We start from the raw sequence: 21779 nt of genomic DNA on the forward strand, positions 1-21779 counted from the left end.
ATGGTACTGGTTGTATGTTACTTGCTCACATCTCTCTGGTGTCTTTGGGTAGGGTATATGTGCATCTGTTTGGGGTCCAATTCTTGATTGAATTGTCTCTCCATTAATACCAAGCAACTGGGACAGGTAGGAAATGTACCGTATAGTGAGTCTCAGCGTTTCGATTTTGGTTAAGTTTCGACCAGCTGGTGCAACTGAGGGTGGCAAGTATCTTCTCAGATTATGAAGTGCTTTGGAAAGGTCCCTCATTCGCATTTTCTCACGCTCACTGGCGCTGTGCCTCTGAGTACCCACCATCTTGCATCTTGTTCTTCTGCTACTCTGCATTGTCTCCTGGGTCTGGCGAGAATCCATGTTTAATATGTGAGCTTGTAAGTAGTTGTTTACATTTTCTGTGGGTATTTCCGAAGGTCTGTAAGCAGGAGACACATTGTAGGACTCTAATGAAGATGCTGGTGAATGAGAGCCTGAGGAGATACAGGCCCACTCAGGGTGAAGAGAACACTCTTGTGTCATCCTATAGACTTGGTGTATCAGCTCTCTCTGACTTGTGAGCCTTGTACTTCCCTGCAAGTGTCTGTGCAACAAATGCAGAGAACTGGGCACCCTCTGCTTTTATCCAGAGTGCAGAGGTGTGAAGAAAATTCTTCCCAGGACCAGAAAAGTGTTAAAATCTTCAGCCTAGTCGATGAGACATAAGCAGGGGGTCTCTGGGAAAGTGAGCCCCATTTGCAAATGTGTGAAATTTGTCTCCTTATTGCTTTAATTGTTGCTGCAGTACACTCCTTATGTGTGCCGGGAACAATTATTATATGTATGACAACTGCCAACTTTCTTACTTTATGTGTCTTTATCAAACTACTGTGAAATGCTTTAGCCTAAGTCTTCTACTATGACAAGCAGTAATAAAAATAAATATAAATCAATACATATTCATTTTATTTTCCATTATATTTCTATATAGAATACTATTATTCATTTTTTTACAGATTACTGATTATTAACAACAACAAAAAATCTAAACAAATTTAGACCCCATAATAAACTTTGAGACCAGAAATATTGTAAATAAAATTCATTAGAACAAAACTTGTAAAAAAAAGTTAGTAAAACATAAAAATACATTATTTTAGAGGATGATAAAGATTAGCAACTGGAATTGTATATTTACTGAAGGTATACCAGGTATTACCTGCAAACAGAATTTTTGATAAAAATAAAAATGTCTAATATACCTGTCTGTTTAAAGACGTTATATTAGACCCTTGTGTTCTATATTCTCCTATATGTTATCCAAAGCACTCTTGAATTCCATTACTGTATTAACTATTACCACACCAACTGGGTAGTGATTCTATGTATTAACTCTTCTTAACCATAACTATATCTAGTTTATTATCTTTATTTTTTTTACATTTGGTGTTTTACAATAGTACAATATGCATTAATATGTGCATGACGTAGTAAACTATACATAAAGGATTTCAAAATTAATTTAGTTTAGTTTAGTAAGTCATTTTGCCATGCTAGATGTTTGTTTGTTTTTAGCACTGTAAGGGCGCGGTAATTAATCAGGTATTACAAGTGGCTGGTTATTGCTACCGCAAGCTCGCAGTAGCAATTAGAGCTTATAAAATTAACCAGATATCAGATATCTGGTTAATTTTATAAATGTGCCCCAAATTCCCCCAAAATACAGTGTAGTGTATTTTAATAAAAAATAAAGATAACAGCACTAGGCAGTATTTTGGGGCTAAAGTTAGCGAGAGTGGTTTGTTAGAAAAAAAACGGCACTGATAAGTACCTTTACATTGCGGTCTATGGCAACTGTGTGTTCCCTGTAAATATATATGTATATGCTTATATACATAAATATTTAAATTTGCTGCCATCACTGCACTACTTACACCCTTTGTTGCTTATCAGAACGAGGCTCCCTTTGGAGCCGATAAAAGTGCACTCTCGCAAGCGCAATGCTTCCCAGCAATGCAAATGCGAGCTCGCGTTTGCATTGCTGACATCTTATAATACCAGCGCACATTAATGTGCGCCGGTATTACACAGTGATGCGCAAATATCACTTTCATGAAAGGAATATTTAGTGCTCCATTTGTAATCTGGCCCTAAATGTGTAAAAAAACAAACAAACAATGCATTTGACTAAAATTGGTAGAAACAACATAAAAAAAAAACATAAATATGGTACCGCAAGATGGAGTACAATCAATAAATAACTTTCTAGGAATAGATAAATTACAGGCTGAAGTCAAACACCTTTCAGTACATTATTATACAAGGAAAGACAGTACAGTTTTTGTCATTTTATAGTAGCATTGTGTATTCAGTTATTATTTTAACAACTGACCCATGATTTGTAGCAAATAATCCCTTATTATCCATTCCCCAGTTTTGCATAACCAACACGGTTTTATAAATATAGTTTTTATATCTGTGATTACCTCGTATCTAAGCCTCAGCAGACTGCCCCCTTATTTCAGTTATTTTGACAGACATGCATTTTAGCCAATCAGTGCCCTCTCATAAATAACTCCACGGGCGTAAGCAAAAAGTTATCTATAAGGCACACATGAGCTAGCACTGTCTAACTATGAAAAACTGTCCAAATTAACTGAGAAAACAGGCAGAAATTAGCATATGGGCCTACCAAGGCTTAGCTTTCAACAAATAATACCAAGAGAACAAAGCAAATTAGATGATAAAAGTAAAATGGAAAGTTGTTTAAAATTGCATGCCCTGTCTGAGTCATGAAAGTTTTATTTTACTAGACTGTCCCTTTAATAGTGTGATCCATGTGTAAGTACTCAGAATTTATTTTTTTAAATTATTATTTACAAACTATCAGGTAGATTACAAGCTATGCGCGTTAGAGGGTATTTAACAAACGTAACAAAAGTTGTGTTATTTCACCCTCCATAGCGCTGCCATTACAAGTTTTCAAAAAGCCGGCTTGTGCGTGTGATATGGTTGCATTGAGCTCCATACCGCACAAAATACAAACGCTGTTTTGACGTGCTCGTGCACGCTTTCCCCATAGAGAGCAATAGGAAGAGAGTGTTAGAAAAAAAACACCTGCAATCACGGAATGAAAAGCTCTGTAATGCAGCCTCATTGATGTCTATGGGGAAAAAAAAGTTACGTTTAAACCTAACACCCTAACATAAAAACCACATCTAAACACCCCAATCTGCTGCCCCCGACGCCTACACAATGTTATTAACCCCTAATCTGCCGCTCCCAACATCACCACCACTATGAAAATTCATTAACCCCTATTCTGTCGCTCCCCAACACCACCTCCACTATAATAAACATATTAACCCCCAAACCGCAAGCACCCCACAACGAAATATACTAAATTAAACTATTAACCCCTAAACCAAAAGCCCCCCACATCGCAATAAACTAATTTAAGCTAGTAACCCCTAAACCTAACGCCCCCTAACTTTATATTAAAATGACAATTTCCCTATCTTAAATTAAATTAAAACTTACCTGTCAAATTAAAAAAACTAAGTTTAAACTAACAAACTAATATAACTATTAAACTAAAATGAAACTAACTACCAATTAAAGAAAACTGAAATACACACTAAAAAAATCCTAACAGCAGTAATGGCTCTTTACTCCGGCCCATCAGCCAGAGTTAGAGGATTGGGATTTGTATCCAGGGCCTTTGACATAAAGAATGGCACGAGACAGGGGTGCCCTCTGTCGCCTCTTCTTTTTGCCCTGATGATGGAGCCTCTGGCGACCAGGCTTTGGTCAACCCCCTCCGTCCAGCCTCTAATACTTTATGATATTCCACAGGTTCTGGCACTGTTTGCGGACAATTTGACAGTATTCCTATCTGAACCGGAAGAATCGCTTCCAGAACTATTCAAAATATTAGCTGAATTTGCTAATTTAACATATTATAAACTTAATTACAATAAGACAGAAGCCTACGCTATAGGACTGTCCGAGGCCACATTAGAGAACTTGAGAAAGTCTTACCCTTTTAAATGGTCCACAGAAGGATTAAAACATTTAGGTATAATACTTTCCCACGATCCCAAACAAATTGTGGCGATGAACTATGGGTCCCTTTTTAAGGACTTTCAGCAGACTGTTGCTGGCTGGAAAGTTTCGGAGGTGTCTTGGACAGGTAGGGTCGCGGCTGTGAAGATGCTGTTGCTTCCAAGGCTGACTTACCTTTTTAGGTGCCTTCCTTTTGCAGTCCCTGCATACCTTCTCAACCATTTCCAGTCAGTCTTTACAAAGTACATTTGGAAAGACCGTCACGCGAGGTTGCCTCTAACCCAACTACAAAAACCAAAAAGATGTGGGGGCATCTCTGCGTCTAATGTTACTTATTACTACAAAGCAGCCATGCTCTCGCATATAACTGCTTGGGGGGGGTTAAAGACTGTTCCTCTTGGGGCTTCCGGTGGGAGGAGCAAGCAGGAGCAGCAGCTCTGCACAGAACGCTCGCCTGACCGCGGCGAATACACCACGCCGATACGCTATTTGCCTTAGGCTGGGGAAGCTGATATCCTAGCCAGGCCGGAGGGATCATACTCTCTGTTGGCATTTGGAAGCCTTGCGGGGCTAGTGCCGCCTTGCCTCGGCATTACGGCCAGCTGTGAGGAAGGAAACAGAGACTCTGTACCTATGCTAAAAGTCTAATTGACGGATCGGTGAATCAAGGAGGAGCGGAGTGCCTGTCCCGGCTCTAGGCTGCACACCGCGGGGCGCGGGGAAGACGGGCTCTCGGAGAGGCTTGTCAGAGGCGTACTCTCTATTTGGTTGCCGGCTGAGAGTGATGCGGTGAAACGGACCGGAAAGCGCCCTGCAGACCACGCTGAATTGTCCGGGACGAGCATACCTGGGAAGCAGTGATACCCTCTATCGGTGGTGACAGGAGGTGACGGATGGTAGTGCTAAGCGTGTGAGGAAAACTGGCTACTATAACCCACACCCTCCAACTTCACTCCGGCTGCTGTACTCTGGAGAGAAATCGCCCCTGCGCCTGCATTAAAGTCCCGGTGTCAGCTACTGGGTGAAGGTAAGCGGAAAGAGGGGCGGATAAGCACTGACCTAGGGGGTCACCAACACACTAACACACTACCTGTAGGCCTGGACTAGAAATAGCCCGGAACAACACTAACATTCAGTGTACCCCTGAGCCTATTACTGACCCCAAGACAAAGCTAGAGCAAGGAGTGGGGATATTGGGCTGCTACTACAACTTAAAAATCTGGGCCCACTTCGCATCAGCGGCGTCTGCTGCAGGGGTAAAACCACGGTGTGCATATTTAAATCCCCGGCTTCACTATCTGTGATTCCTATGCTCTCACTGTGGATCTAACTGGTGAAAATTCTCGCAGTAGAGCCGATATCAAACCACTGCTTTGAGTTAATGAGATGGCTGGTGAACCAGCGCGTCTTTGAGTTAAGACTTTTACCCTGCTAAACAAGAAGATGGTTCACATTCTACCACCTAAATCTGACCTATACTAAGGTGTTAATTTTTATGCTGATATGCAGCAGGAATACCTGATAGCTGGACAATCTCGCTAACACACCTAAGCTCTAGGCAGCAGAGGAATTATACCAGTCTGGCTGCAGCCTGTTTGCTTATTATCTTTGCTTGCTGCTTACCTTTGGCTGGCGAAATAGCGTGTAATCAAGCTAAGACTTTCCTCCTGTCAAAATGAAGTTCGCTTACACTCTGCTACCTAAATCTGCCTCATACTAGGGTGTTAAGCATTTGATGCTGTCATACAGTAGGAACAACTGATAGCTGGATATTCTCACTAACACACTCAGTGTGAGGTAACAGAGGACTCATATTAACAGAGGACTTTTATATTATCTTGACTGCAGGCTGTCTGCCTTCTATGTTTTGTTTATCAACCCAGCTAGTAACACTGCATGCAAATATTTTTTGTGTTTATGCCCTCAATCTTTAATTATTACTGTCTGAGTGTGGGTAAAGTGTCCTGTTTTGTATTTTTTTTTTTTTTGTCTTTTTCTCTCTAGGGTTACAGTCCTTACTCTGGGTTTAGCAAAGAAGGTGTTGTTTTTGTTCCCTCCCTCTTTACTTTGTTTATCTAAGTGTTCTTTAAGCTTTACTGGCTAAGTGCTGATAAAAGTGCTCTCCCACTAACTGATCTCTCTTTTCAAAGGTTTATAAACTGTGCTGAAATAGCAAACTGGTCACTTTAAAAAGTATAAGAAGAAGAGAAGGGAGGAGAAAATAAAAAGAAAGTTACGCATACTTTGAGGCTATTAATGTTTTGAAGGCTAGTCCGGCATACCCACATATCAACCCTGGTATATAAGTCACTCACAAATCAGCTGTTGAATCTTAAATTAGTTAAACTGATAAATTCTTCCAGTTCCTAGACTTCACTGAGCAGGCACTATCACTTGTTCACGGGGTTACTCCCTAATATAAACGGTCTGGGCCATAGTCTCACCCCCCTCACGGCGATAATAGTAATTTTTCTGCACTTGCACTTATTTGGCACTGTTTCCTTCACTCCCGGTCACTTCCCACCCCCTTTCTTTTTTTTTTTTTTTTTTTTTTTTTTCTCTCTCTCTCTCCCCTCACCTTTTTATGAGTAGAATTTATGGATAAATATTTATCCCCTAAACCTCAAACAATGCCTCCAAAAGTGAAAGACAGGAAACCAAGAAACAGCTTAGATGCCAACCCAGATTCTAGGGCTGAGATGAATGCTCTTAACATTAGCAAATCAGACATTGAAGAAATTTCGAAACAAGTAACACAATCACTACTTCCCCAATTTGATCTGATTAAAACAGAGATCAATACCTTGGTCTCAGACATGAAGAATTTCTCTTCAAGGTTGCTGGATGCGGAAACTAGAATATCTGAGATCGAGGACAATACGTTTAAATCAGACCAAATTATGCAACAACACAATAGCAAACTAAACTATCTTAGTGATAAAATTGAAGATCTAGAAGATAGATCGCGGCGTAACAATTTGAGAATTATTGGTATACCAGAAACCCCTAGCTATCAAGACTTAATTCATTTCGCAGATACAATATTGCCAGAAGCACTTGGAATACAAAAGCAAAACATACAGGTAGAAAGGGCACACAGAGTTGGCAATGTAAAAAGCTTATCAGACAACACGGTACAGAAACGCCCCATAGTTGTGAGATATCTTAACTTTCAAGACAAGATCTCTATTCTTAGAGCTTACAGAAAACTACAGCAACTAGAAATAGACCAAAATAGAATCCTGTTGTTCCAGGACTTTTCGTTTCAGACAGCCAGTAAACGAAAAGCCATGGCCCCCTATTGCACCATGCTTATTAATGGTGGATTCTCGGCCAGGCTACTATACCCAGCTAGAATCAAACTTTTCGTGGATAATGAGTTAGTTCTAATAGATACGCCCCAGGAGGCCAAGACTTTTTTAGATAAACATAAAATTGACCAGCGGGCTGTTGTCAAGGAATAGGGCCGCAGGTGTCACAATTCGTGTTTGTACATATCTTATCACTAGCGGGCAATGTCCCGAGGGTATATGAAGGCCCCTTACTGGTCACTTTCACATATCTCACGCCTATCATGTCCTCTTTTTTTTTTGCTCTGCTTTCCTGGGTATATCGCATCAGTCAAGAATCATGCTGATGGAAGCTAAATTTAAGTTTACATTAGATAAGGATGTGGTTAAAGTTAAGGTTAATAACATGTTGGGTGTGGGTACCCGGGGGTGGGAGTTGGCCGGCGGAGGACTCCTTCTCTTACTCACTTGCGCTTTTTCCCCCCTTTCCCTTCTTTTTCCCTTTTTTTTCCCCCTTTTTTTTTTTTTTTTTTTTTTCTTCTTCCGGTGGCGTCGGACGTCTCCCAACTATCCTTGTTTAAAGTAAAATATCACAGTTGAAGGTTTTATCGTGGAATGTTGGGGGCATCACTAACCCGATAAAAAGAAAGAGAATTCTAAACTACATTAAAAAACAGAAAGCAGACTTAAGTTTATTACAGGAAACTCACCTCACAGATAGGGAACATAGAAAATTACAGGTTAACTGGCTGCAGGAAGTGATATTCACTCCCTGCGCCTCTCGCAAAAGGGGGGTAGCAATTCTAGTAAAAAAAGGGACAGATTTAAAAATTATAGCACAAGAATTAGACCCTAATGAGCGCTTCATTATTTTAAAAATAAAGATGGGTTTTCACACTTACACTATTTGTAATGTATATGGGCCAAACATTGTTGATAATACTTTTTGGGAATCTCTGAGGACCAAACTCCTGCACTATGTTGATACCACCTTGATAGTTGCCGGAGATTTCAACATGGTTTTTAATAGTAGTGATAGATTACAGACCACCAAACAAACAACTGTCAAAGTATCTCAAAAAGCAACAAGAATTCTTAGATCATTCTGTCGAACACTTAAGATTAGGGACATATGGCGGCATATATTCCCAAACAATCGAGAATTTACTTATGAATCAAAACAGTTCAAATCATTTTCACGTATTGATTATTTTCTTGGGTCAGACAGACTTCTTGGCTCAGTGGTTAAATCACAAATTGGCGAATTCACTATCTCAGACCATGCTCCCATATCTTTGGAGATTGGTCTAGACAACACTATATATGAACCAAACAGAGGGTACACGTTCCCCCGCTATCTATATAAAAATCCAACATTTAATAGATTCATCTCTGAAAGATGGAGTGAATATAGGACACAAAACCTCTCACACAGTACCAAACCAGAAACATTTTGGGAAGCAGCCAAGGCTGTGATTAGGGGAGAAATTAAGCAATACACCTGTAAACTCAGAGCAAACTTACGCTTAAGGGAGATTCAGCTGTCTAACTGCCTCAGTAACTCATACAACACCTATATAACGTCACCTAATGATACTAACTGGCATAGATTTATAAAATCAAAACAGGAATGGGAGGCACTCAATCTCCAACAGACCATAAAACAAGATCAGCGTCAAAGAACCAGCTATTATAGATATGGTAGTAAAATAGGCAAGCTCCTAGCAAACCAGGTGAAACTACACACTGCACCTAAACCAATTAAGGCTATTGTGGTAGATGGGATAAGAGTTACTGAGAAAGAGGCAATCAAGAATGGCTTTGCTAATTTTTTTAAAAAACTTTACGCAGCCCCTCAGATTCACATACAGAATAAAAATTGTTTTTGGGAAAAAATTTCACTCCCAAGGCTACCCTCAGACGAGGCAGAGAAACTTAATATACCTATAACAGCTATAGAGGTAATGCAAGCCATTGATAAACTCAGTTTGGATAAAGCAGCTGGCCCCGATATGCTCCCGTCAGAATTTTATAAAATTCTCAAAGAGGAGATTAACACTCCATTGGTCAATTTATTTAATGACTACCTGTGTAAGGGTGAGGTGCCCTCAGCATATTTTGCAGCCTCTAAAATTATCTTAATTCCAAAAAAGAACAAAGATCCAGAACTAATTGACTCATACCGCCCTATCTCACTACTCAACACAGATTACAAAATATTCACAACTATTCTATCGAACAGACTTAAACGTGTACTTGGCTCGCTGATTCATGTGGACCAGGTCGGCTTCATGTTGAACAGGAACCCAGCCGCTAGTATTCGGAAAATCTTATTATTATTAGACTTTCATCATACAGATAAGGCACCCAATAGGGAAGAAACAGCGATTTTGTCAGTCGACGCTCAAAAAGCATTCGACTCAATTATCTGGGACCACCTATTCTTTACTATGGAACAATTTGGTTTTAGGGACCACTTTCCTAAATGTATCCATGCCCTATATGCGAAGACCTCTTCAGTACTTGTGGTTAATGGCTCCCTTACAGAAACTTTTGAGATTCTGACAGGGACGAGACAAGGCTGTCCAATTTCACCTCTATTGTTTAACTTAGCAATTGAACCTCTGGCATTAATGTTGAAACAACATTTACAAGGGATTTCTCTGGGTGACAAATATCTTAAACTACTTCTCTACGCGGACGATCTGCTACTCTTTCTTAATAAACCACAATCTGAGATCCCAACAATTATAGATATAATCGCTAAATTCGGTACATTTTCAGGCTATAAAATAAATATCTCTAAATCTGACCTATTATGGATAACCAGACCAACGGGTATAGACTATTCTCCACCTTTCAGGGTGGCAGATCAATACATTACATACTTAGGAATTAAAATTAGCACAGACCCGGCGGAATGGTATCCATTGAACTATTCTCCATTATTAATTAAAATTCAATTAGATCTCAAAAATTGGGCAAAGTTACCTTTATCATTGACGGCAAAAATCAATCTGGTCAAAATGATCATATTACCTAAACTACTTTACATAATGCAAAACATTCCAATTCCCCTAACAAATGCCGACTTAAAATGTCTGGAAAGTGCTATCAGGCTGTTCATTTGGGGTACGGGCAAGAGACGCATTACTTTACAAAAACTCTCGCTCCCCAGGCAAAGCGGAGGCTTATCACTTCCTAGTTTTCTGATCTATAATAAATTATGTTTGGCCAAAGTTGCCATGGATTGGCTCACTGCTGGATCATTTGTTGCTTCCTATGAAATTGAGCAAAATCTAGTCACTCCATTTAACCTAGCGGCGCTGCTACATTGCCCTATCAAGGACCTACCACATAAGGTTAAAACGAAAATTACAATAATCCATACTATCAAAGCCTGGCAATTTATTAGGATGTGCATGATGGACATTCCACAAATTTCAGAATATGTACCTATTGTAGGGAATCCGCGCTTCATCCCAGGCATCAGGAATAAATTATTCAGTAGATGGTCCAGATTGGGGTTGAAACACTTAGTACAACTTAGGGATCCAGAAACGCTTGGGGTATCCACCTTCGCTACCTTAAAAAATCAATATCACCTTAAAAATACTGACTTTTATGCGTACTTACAAGTGCGGCACTGGTACACTGAGACCATTAAAGACCCAGCTAGAGATCACCTACATCCAGGCATTAAAATGGGTCTTGCCCTATTTAAGGCAGGCAAACACGCAATTAGTTACTGGTATAAAATGATGCTTCTCGAGTCCGGTGAAACAAATTTGGCAGACATTCATTTAAAATGGAGCAGAGATATTCAAACCTTAGAGCCTGTTACAATTAAACATAGCATAGTAATGGTGGAACGCGCCACTTTATCAGCGTCATGGCGAGAGTCACATTTTAAACTTATAAACCGTATCCATATAACTCCGGCCAACTTAAATAGATGGCGTGGAAACTCATCTCACTTGTGCCCTCGCTGTAGCTCAGCCGATGCCGACCTGGTCCACATGATTTGGCGATGTCCAAAGATCCAACACTTCTGGTGTAAAATTCAATTCTGGTTGAATAGAGTACTTAATATTCATCTAGTTCTGGACTTACAACACGTTATCTTTCTAGCAGATCGGAACGACATAGTAGAATATGCCCCTAACATTGAGCTAATTAACACTGCAATTTTGGGGGGGCGATACCTCATTCTGAAAAACTGGAAATCCAGCAGAGCACCAACAATTAATAACTTAACCTACCTGCTACACTCTCAATATACATTAGAACAGCTTGATAGTCTCAATAATGGAATAAGTCATCGGCACAGATTTGAATGCAAGTGGTTAGACTTTATTAGAAGCTACAGAAATAGCTCAGATAACTAGTTGAAAAATCTCTCCCCCATCTCCTCTCCCCTTTTCTTTTCCTTTTTTTTTTTTTTTTTCTTCTTCTTTCTCCTCCTCTTCCCTCTTATTTTCCGGCCGGGCACCATCCCCCCCCCGGGATCCAAGCCCGTCTTTATAATGGCTTCAGCTTGAATATGTCGAGAAGACACTAGCCGATAAATATTTTCTCTTTTTGCTCAAATAAATACTTGATATAGAAAACTACTGGTAGTAATTTTAGGTTACAGCTTGAACTAGCATAATGCTAAGCTAACTTTGCTCGGCTATGAGTGCTCTCTTTCTTTTTTCTTTTTTGAGTGTTCTTTTTTTTTTCTCCTCTTATATATATAAAGATTTTATATCCAAGAATAGTATGACTAATCAATGAGAGTGATGTATCATTTATATCTAAGAATTTTTAACAATTTGCTGGATAGCCTCGAGGGATAGTCCCTTATCTAGTGTAAAGTTGTTTTCATATATATTTGTACATTTTATTTTGTAGCACTATTACCGTCATTGCTAAATAGGCCTAAGATCGGCCTTTCGAATGTCACAGAAACCGTATATTTTCCTTCTGTTTTCTTTTACTTCCTTCTGGCTGTTTCCATGTCATGTAATTACTGATTATGAATACTTAATTGAAACTGTACGTTTTGGATGTACTAATTGCTGTACTTGTTTATTTTACTTTTTCTTTTCATTTTGAAAAATTTAATAAAAACAAAAATTAAAAAAAAAAAAAAAGACTGTTCCTCTTGCTGGTTCCAAATAGAACAGGGTTCATTACCGGCTGGAGTTGACTTGGCTGACCTCATATGGATCCTGGATCATGCTGAGGTCTTAAATGGAATCCATAGTTGCATAATCAAGACTTGCCGGAAATGTTGGAAGGAATTATGATCCCTTGATTCGGTCGCGCCGCACCCCTCCCCACTACACTCGATTAAGACCTTGATGCATTGCCTTCCTGACTCCCACCCCAAGAAATGGGAGGCCTTGGAGATCAGACTGATTTTGGATCTTTACAGAGGGGATGTACTGGCTATCCCACCCCACGCCTACCCAACGGACAACTTCCCCAGGGAGTTACAGTTCGAGTACCTTCGTTTGGTCTCACTCCTTTTGTCTTGGGGATTTCATAAATCGAATACGCGAGTCCTCACCAAGTGGGAGAGGAGATGGATGACGGGTAGGTCACTACGGGGTACCCTATCGTTTCATTACAAAATACTACTTGACTCCTTCCGCTTCATTAAAATCCAGCCTACTGAGGACTGGGAGAGGGACCTGGGGGTGGTGGTCTCGGATGGGACCTGGCAGCGCGCTCTCCAGGATGTAAATGCAGCAGTTCGGTGCTCTAATCTGTTTGAATTATATATTAAAATCCTACTCAGATGGTACTGGGTCCCGACCAGGTTGCACAGAATATTCCCCTCCCGTTCAGCGGAATGCTGGAGGGGTTGCACACAACGAGGTACACACCTACACGTTTGGTGGGAATTCCCCAGGCTGGGGACCTTCTGGACTCAGGTAGCGGACTTACTAAGACAATTACGTTTGACAGACAGTCTTACAGGAGACATGGCACTTTTTCACCTTGGACTGCAGGATCTCCCAAAACCAACCCGATCACTTTGTGTTATCATTCTCCTGACAGCAAAACTTGTTATAGCGAGACAGTGGACAAGAAACACACTTTTAACACTAACTCCAGTACAGGAGACCCTTGACTATATTCAGAATAAGGAAGAATACGCGTTGAGAGTTGAGGGACGCTACGACCTCTATTGCTCGATCTGGTTCTTATGGGATGAACATAGGAGGGTTGGAGATACATCTGGGCGAACTCCCAGACCAGCTGACGGTTAGGTTGATCTGTAACACTTTATGCTAGTCTGGCCTGATGGTGGCCCGACCATTCCTTCCTATTCTCCTTGGCCACAAATCCCCCTTATATATGTCACACTCAGCCTTTCTTGACTCTTCTCCCCTTTTTTTTTTCTCTCCTCTGCCCCTACCCTCCCCCTAGAAGAGGTTCTTCGGGTTTCTCACCTTCCCATTGCCCCACTCTGTTTGTTTGATATGTCATGCTATTAAGTTTAAAAATGTACATGTTGTCCATTTAGGATTAGCCTAAGCTTGTAAAACACCTGGTTTTTCTAACTCTCAGTGTGAACTCTTGAAGTCGAGAACTCTGTCTTCAGATAAGTACCAGCTACCAGATCCCGTCTGTGGATCTATTTTACATTGTTGACGCCAGAGAGTTTAACTATCTAAAAACTGAGGCAACAACGAAAGACAATACCATAATTCAATTAGCGTCTTGTTTATACTTGTTTACTGTGTGAAATTACTGACTTGTATTACTGCCTGAGATGTTGTCCTTCATTTTGAGATTGTTACTCTGATTTCTATTGCCTTAATAAAAATATTTAAAAAAAAAAAAATCCTAACACTACTATAAAAATTACAAAGTATCTAATTACAAAAAATAAAAAATACTGAATTGCAAAAAAATAACAAACACTAAATTACAAAAAATAACAAACATATCAAAAATAAAGAAGAATTACACCTTATCTAATAGCCCTATAAAAATAAAAAAGCCCACCCAAAATAAAAAAAAAACTAGCCTACAATAAACTACCAATAGCCCTCAAAATGGCCTTTTGTGGGGCACTGCCCCAAAGATATAAGCTATTTTAGCTGTAAAAAAAACACAAAGAACCCCCAACAGTAAAACCCACCACCCAACCAACACCCCAAAATAATAAACCTAACTCTAACCAAAACCTAAGCTACTCATTGCTCTGAAGAGGGCATTTGTATGAGCATTGCCCTTAAAAGGGCATTCAGCTCTTTTGCTTGCCCTGAAAAGGGCATTCAGCTCTTTTAAGAATAGCCCAAACCCTAAACTAAAAAAAAACCCACCCAAAAAAGTTTAAAAAATGCTAACACTAACCCCCGAAGATCCACTTACAGTTCTTGAAGTCCGGACATCCAGGCAGTGAGAGGTCTTTATCCAGGCGGCGAGGTCTTCATTCATTCAGGCGGCGTCTTCTATCTATAGTAGACATGTGCAGCACTGAATAATTTGTTTCAGACAAAACATTCTGAAAATTATTTAGTTTTCCAGAATATTTATTTGCTGCACTATTCAGGATTCATTTTGTTTAAAACTAAACAAATTCGGAATATTTAGTAACATTTAAAAATGTCTTCCCCGTATTTCTCCTCATCCATAATAACACATAAACAAGATAAGGATCCAGAATCCCTTGATGCCTATAGACCAATCTCCCTATTGAACAACGACTATAAATTATTAACAGCAATAGTGGCTAACAGACTTAAATCTATCTTAGACCCTCTCATACATACAGACCAATCTGGATTCATGTCAGGTAGAAATCCCACACAAAAAATGCGAAGAGTACTAACAGTTAGGGATGGCCGAATGTTTGTAAACATTCAAAATTTAAAACAAATTTTTATACATTTGTTCGTTCAAATCAAATTTTGAATGTTTACATAACATTCTAACATTCGATTTTCAAATGTTCATTTTAAAATTTTTAGATGATATTCGAAAATATTTGTTCGAATAATAGAATGTTTAGCTTTGTATTATATTCAATATTCGAATTCGATATCTATATTTCACATTTGATTTCGAAATATAATTTTTGAATTCGATTCAATATATCACATTCGATTTTGAAATGTAATATTCAAATTTGATTCCAATATATCACATTTGATTTTGTAATGTAATATTCAAATTCGATTTTAATTTCGAAATAGTATTTCTAAGCTACAATTTTCTTTTGTAATGTAATATTCTAATTTAAATTGTTTTTTATAATTCTGTTATCTTATAAATATTAGAGTTTTTTAATATTCGAATTTAAATATTCAAATCAACTTATTCCCTCCCATATGTAAATGAAATAGTTGTAGTTGTTAAAATTTCATTTGACAGTTTTAGTTTTGGAGAAAAGGGACATACTGGTTTGGTGGTCGTGTTGGAATATTTTGATACTGATTTTTTTCTAAATACTACTATTATCTATTTGCTCCTGTGGCATCTTTTATTTTTATTTTTGTGTGGGCACAACTGTGGAGGGTGGACTGCACACCATGAGAAAATGCATTTTTTATCTTCATATATATGCCGTCTATTATTATTTTTTATAGGCAAAAATTCAGGTGATAGGTGGCTACCTGCTTTTACTTTGTGCATTTATTTAGTTGATTTTTTTCTAAGAATTTAATTTGAAAAATGATTCATCTTTATATTCATTGTAATTTTGTAAGTCTATTCTACATTAGTGTTTCTTAACCACAGTCCAGAAGTGGCCCTAACAGGCCATATTTTCATGATGTCTTAACTATAGCACTGGTAAAATAATCAGTACCTATGGTGAGAGCCAGGTTAGTTACCATGGATACTGATTATTTTACCTGTGCTCCAGTTAAGATGTTCTGAAAATATTGCCTACTAGCCTAGGTTTACTTGAGGACTGTGGTTCAGAAGTACTGATGTTCATCATAGAGATGTTGTACTTGTAGTGTGGGTTGTCTTTTACTGTGCTAGTCCTGCCTTGTATCTGGGTATTGAATGGGCATTGGCAGCCAGTGATGCTGACTGACTAGGGTCTAAATTATATTTGTAGACTAGATTTTCTTTTAGATTTGTGAAGTATGATATGTTAAAAAGATACATTTTGATACATTTCAAATGTTTTATTTCAATCGAATGTTTTCAAAATTTATATTCGATTTTAAGAGTCATATTCGAAATGATGCAATCCATTTTGATTTCGAATGTCCATAAAAAATTGAATATATACATTCGAATTTCGAATGTGTATATTCAATCTTTTATGTACATTCGAAATCAAAAGTGACATTAGAAATCGAATATACACATTCAAAATCGAAAGTAACATTCAAAAACTGTAAATAACATTCGAAAATAGAATTTTTAAGAATATTCGTTCTTATCAACATTCAAATTTGTAATTCAAATTTCAGTAATAACATTCGTTCTAACATTCGAAATTGAAAATTTACACATAGAGAAATTTGGTTTAACAGGGTATTTTAAAGAGTTTGTCCAAATGAAATATGCCAACCCAACTTCAATACTTTCAATAAAGGGGCAATATTCTCACAAGATTAATATCTTCAAAGGTACAAGACAGGGCTGCCCTTTATCCCCCCTACTCTTTTACATTGCGATAAAACCATTAGCGATAATCTTAAGGAAAGATTTAGAAGGCATCTTTCTGGGAGGGAGGAAAGTGGTATTATCATTATATGCGGATGACTTATTGGTGTTTATAAAAAACTCTCGGAAAAACATCCCTATTTTATTAGATATTATTCAGCATTATAGCTCATTTTTGGGTTATAAAATGAATCTCTCCAAATTAGAGATTCTTTGGTTACATAAAAATTCAAACAGTATCCCAAGTACACCATTCAAGGAGGTAGTAGAGTAGGTTAAATACTTAGGTATCATCTTAAGTAAGAATCCAGCCAATTGGTATGATTTAAATTATAAAATGGTGGTTATCTTTAATTAGAGATTTACAAAATTGGAGGGGGTTCCCTCTTGCTGTCTCAGCAAAAAATCATCTGGTCAAGATGATTCTCCTCCTCAAAATATTATTTATTTGTAAAAACTTTCCTATGATTAAAAAAAGAGTAAGATCTCTGGGGGGCGGAGCCTGGCCACGACTGCAAATGGCCACACACTGAGAGTGCTCTGACACCTTGTTACTCTCAGCATAAGGTTTAAAGCAGTCAATGGCACTAAAATAACTTAAAAGCAGCACACAAAACAGAGGAATACCTATATGTCTGGAATGTGCTTCCTTCAAACCGGGCATGCAGCTTTAACAGAGGCCTAAAGTGACAGCGGGGGAAGACAGCAGGCCGCCATAGCGTGCAGACTACTACGCACCTGAACATCAACCGGGAATCACTAGAAGCAGCCGAAGATTGGTGCTGTCACGGAGCGCCGGTGCACAGAGCCCATATCCTAACGCGGTAGACGTTACTACCGGGGCCTGGGCGGACCTAGGTGCGGGAGTGCTGCAGACGACGGAGACACGTAGGAGTACAAGTAGCGGCACCTGGGCCCTTCAAGAGGTCAGCCGGCACAAACAAAAGAGCACTAGCGACCGCTGTGGGATAGCACCTCCAACCCTGGGGACAGGGAATGGTGAGTAGCGGGCTTAAAACACATACATCCTCAGGCCATCATATACATAGGGGCTGTACAAGGCACACAGTGATAAGGCAAAAGACACGTATAGCAGAGCCTTAATAAACTAATTAAAAGTAAACCCAGTAAGACAAAGCCAGAAGCGCATTGCAGCTGAGACCGGGTACATACATAGAGATCACAAAGAGTGACGTGGTGCAAGCCACGGGGCCTACTTTGGCGAAGTTGTAGTACTGATAGAAACTGCTTATACTACAATAGAGACACATCTGATAGAGCAGTGCAAGTTCAAAAGGACTGTTGTTTTTCTTTGCTGTTATATACAGTGGTCTTCAGGCTTGTTAACCATGTCAAATAGAAAGGGCCCTAAGCTGCCCAAAAGCCTACACTAATCAAATATGGAAAATTACTTAATCTCAAGTGATCCAACACAAGGCCCTCACAGAGAACTCCCAGAACCTGCAGGGATAACAACTTCAGTCTCTCAACACAGCGCAGAGCCTAGACAAAGTGACTATATTACTAAAGACGATATCAGACATCTATCATCCAAAAATTATATAAAAGAGGCCATGCTGGAAATGAAACACATGTTTGGAGAGCTGAAGAAGGACATTGCCACTATAGACAGGAGAGTCACGTCTGTAGAGGAGTCACAGGAGTCGCTACGCTCTGACCTACAGGACAACACCAGCTGTATGCAATCGCAAGAAATGATTGTTCTAAATCTTACTGACAGGATAGAAGACCTAGAAAATAGAAGTCGGCGGAACAATCGAAGGATAAGGGGAGTTCCAGAAGTAGTGGCTCCAGCGGAGATTAATCAGTATATACAAAAGCTTTTTAAACATATTAAAAATGACCCGGGAGCAGAAGATATTCATGTGGAAAGGGCCCACAGAGCCCTGCGGCCTAAGCCGCCTGCTAGAGCACCGCCTAGAGACATCATAGCCAAGCTCCTCTCATATAGAGACAGGGAAGATATACTAAGGCACTCCAGAAATCGACAATCCCTGACTTATGAGGGGGCAGAGATCCAGATCTACACAGACCTATGCCCTGCAACACCTCAAAAAAAGGAGAGAAATGCGTTTTATTACATCCAGTCTCAGAGAGCAAAGAATCCCATACCGGTGGGGTTTCCCAACCTGCTTAATCGCCACCAAAGATGGAATCACAGCTACATACCGAACGACATCTGATCTCCCTGCCTTTAACCAGGCCATGGGCACACAGATCAGGCCTCCTGGTCCTACAGCAGAACCTGCCCAGCAAAGAGATAATCCTGGAGAGGAAGGAAACCTACCTAGTGGAAGGCTGCTTTGAGGCCCCTATATCTCCTTATTTCTCTCCATGAACATAATATGTGCAGGTACCCTGTTAATATTAAGTGTTATTGTGGCCCTCATGATTGCTGTTGTATTGGAGACCACAACCCATCCATCCTGAAGATAAGTATGTTGACATTTACTTTAGTTCACCATAACCTATGTTTCAACTTAGTTTAAAGGGATATGGACAGATATGAAGAGACATACACTAGTTATGCAGAGATCATCCAAGCTGCATTGGGTGGTATATAACCACTCAGCTGATCATCAGCAGTCACAGAGATGGCGGTGTATCAAACATTGCTAACGGTATTGTTATAGAATTTGTATAATATCTCATTTATGGTTTAAAATGTGTTAAAAATATGTCTTAAATTGCCTCAGCTAGTAAGTTACTGTTTAAAATGAGAGTGCATACTGCCCAAGATAACACTCTGGCCGTTACAGAGGCATAATAGAATGTGATTATAGGCCCTCAGATACTAAATAGGAAATGCAGGTGCAACATATGTTAGCTGATCGATATTTGAATTGAGTAATGAGTGTGGGCTTTATGAGGGATTGAATAGGTAATTTGAAACTCAGGTGTCACAAATTTAGAATATATCTAAACTTCACGGTTGGTTGGGGTGCACTGCATGGTTAACTACTACTGCACTCACACAACCACTCACTCTAGTATAGAAACAACTAGGCTTACTAGGTAAAACGTCATTTAGAAGGGCGGTGCTCTGCCTAAATACACACCATTCATAACGCCCAAATTCTTTCAGCACAGACCTCACTAGCACTGCAAAGCACGTGGGGTCTAGACTCTATTGGAGACGCTGACCCAGAATGCCACACGCAAACAATTCAACTACATGACGTCATTAGAGGACATGAAGCCACTATTTTGAGTGTAATTAGATCTTAATGAAAGCTTGGAATGTGGGGCAGTGATCTTCATAAGCACACCTAGATTCACGCTTGCAGAGCGAAAATAGCAACATGACCTGTGAATAGAGCATAGAGATGCGAAGGGAACGTTATAGTGGATCAGAAATGGTATTCTGGGATAGATAAGCACCTGCACTGCCTTAACAAATTCATATCTTGTTCTGATGTATAGGTTATTTAATAATATAATTTATCGAAATATGTGTTGCTTTGTTTCTAGATAAATGTTAATAGAAATCGTTTAACCTTTTATTGATTGCTTTTACCTACAGATTATATAACTAATTATAAAGTTCAACTACTGAGAGTATAAGGGTTACTACCCCCTTGTTTTACTTATACTCTCTTGCGATTTAGAGTAAGACTCTACACCTCTGTGATTTTCTTTTCTTTGTTCCTTTTCTCTTTCCTTCTTATTTTCTCTTTCTTTTTCTCTCCTAGGTCTCTTTTCCTTAATTTATCTCTACCTATTATATCCACCTTAGAGTTAGGAATCTACTTCCCAACCTCCTGCTCACACCTTTAGCCTCTGGCCTCATACCCGGACCCTTAGGTCCCCCACTTCCTAACTTCTCTTCCCCTCGTTATTCTTCTATTCCCTATTCTACCTACACTTTTCTCTCCCCCTTTTCCCTCCCCCCCCCCCCCTTTTTTTTTTTTTCTCCCCATCCAACGCCTCCCCGACGCCTTCCCCCCACCCATTAGCTTAAGTAACTGACCAAGATATATCCCTATATCAATAGCAGAAGTGATGGAGGACACTAGAGCTCTGTCTATGGATCTTGTCACGGTTAATGTTAATGGCTTTAATAGCCCTGGGAAAAGATCGATTGTCACCAGAGACTTACATAGAATGGGTGGAGATATTGTGTACATCCAGGAGACGCATTTTTCTAAACACAAGGAGCCTAAATGGTATAATCAGAAATATCCGGTGGCATACTTCGCCTCTGGACCGACAAAAAAAAATGGAGTGGGGATATTATTTAGAGCTGGGGTTCCCTTCCGGATGGAACAGATCATAAGGGATCCTGATGGCAGGTACTTGATTATAGCTGGTAATCTATATGGCAAATCAGTTACTTTTGTCAGTCTTTATTCACCCAATACGGCGCAGGATATCTTCTTTAAGAAACTTGCGACCAAGATACTAGAAACCCAAAAAGGAATTATTTTTATGGGTGGAGACTACAATGTGTCCTTTTGCCCAGAGCTGGACACATCAGATGGATTATCCAGCACCTCATGTCGGGTGGTAAAACATGTTGCTAAAACTATGAGAGACCTGGTTCTCCATGATATGTGGCGTACGCTACATCCTGTTTCCAAAAATTATATGTTCTACTCCCATCCACATGGGAAATATACGAGAATTGATCATATCTTCACAGACTCGGCTGGATTATCAGTCACGACCGGTAGCTATATAGGTCAGATCACATGGTCAGACCACGCCCCAGTGAGATGTACCATTGAATGGCCCGGGGCACCGGTCACTCCTTATATATGGCGACTGGACGAATGCTTATTAGATAATCGGGTATTGAGACAGAAA

This window comes from Bombina bombina, chromosome 6 (assembly GCF_027579735.1).
Source record: "Bombina bombina isolate aBomBom1 chromosome 6, aBomBom1.pri, whole genome shotgun sequence".
NCBI classification, from domain to species: Eukaryota; Metazoa; Chordata; class Amphibia; order Anura; family Bombinatoridae; genus Bombina; species Bombina bombina.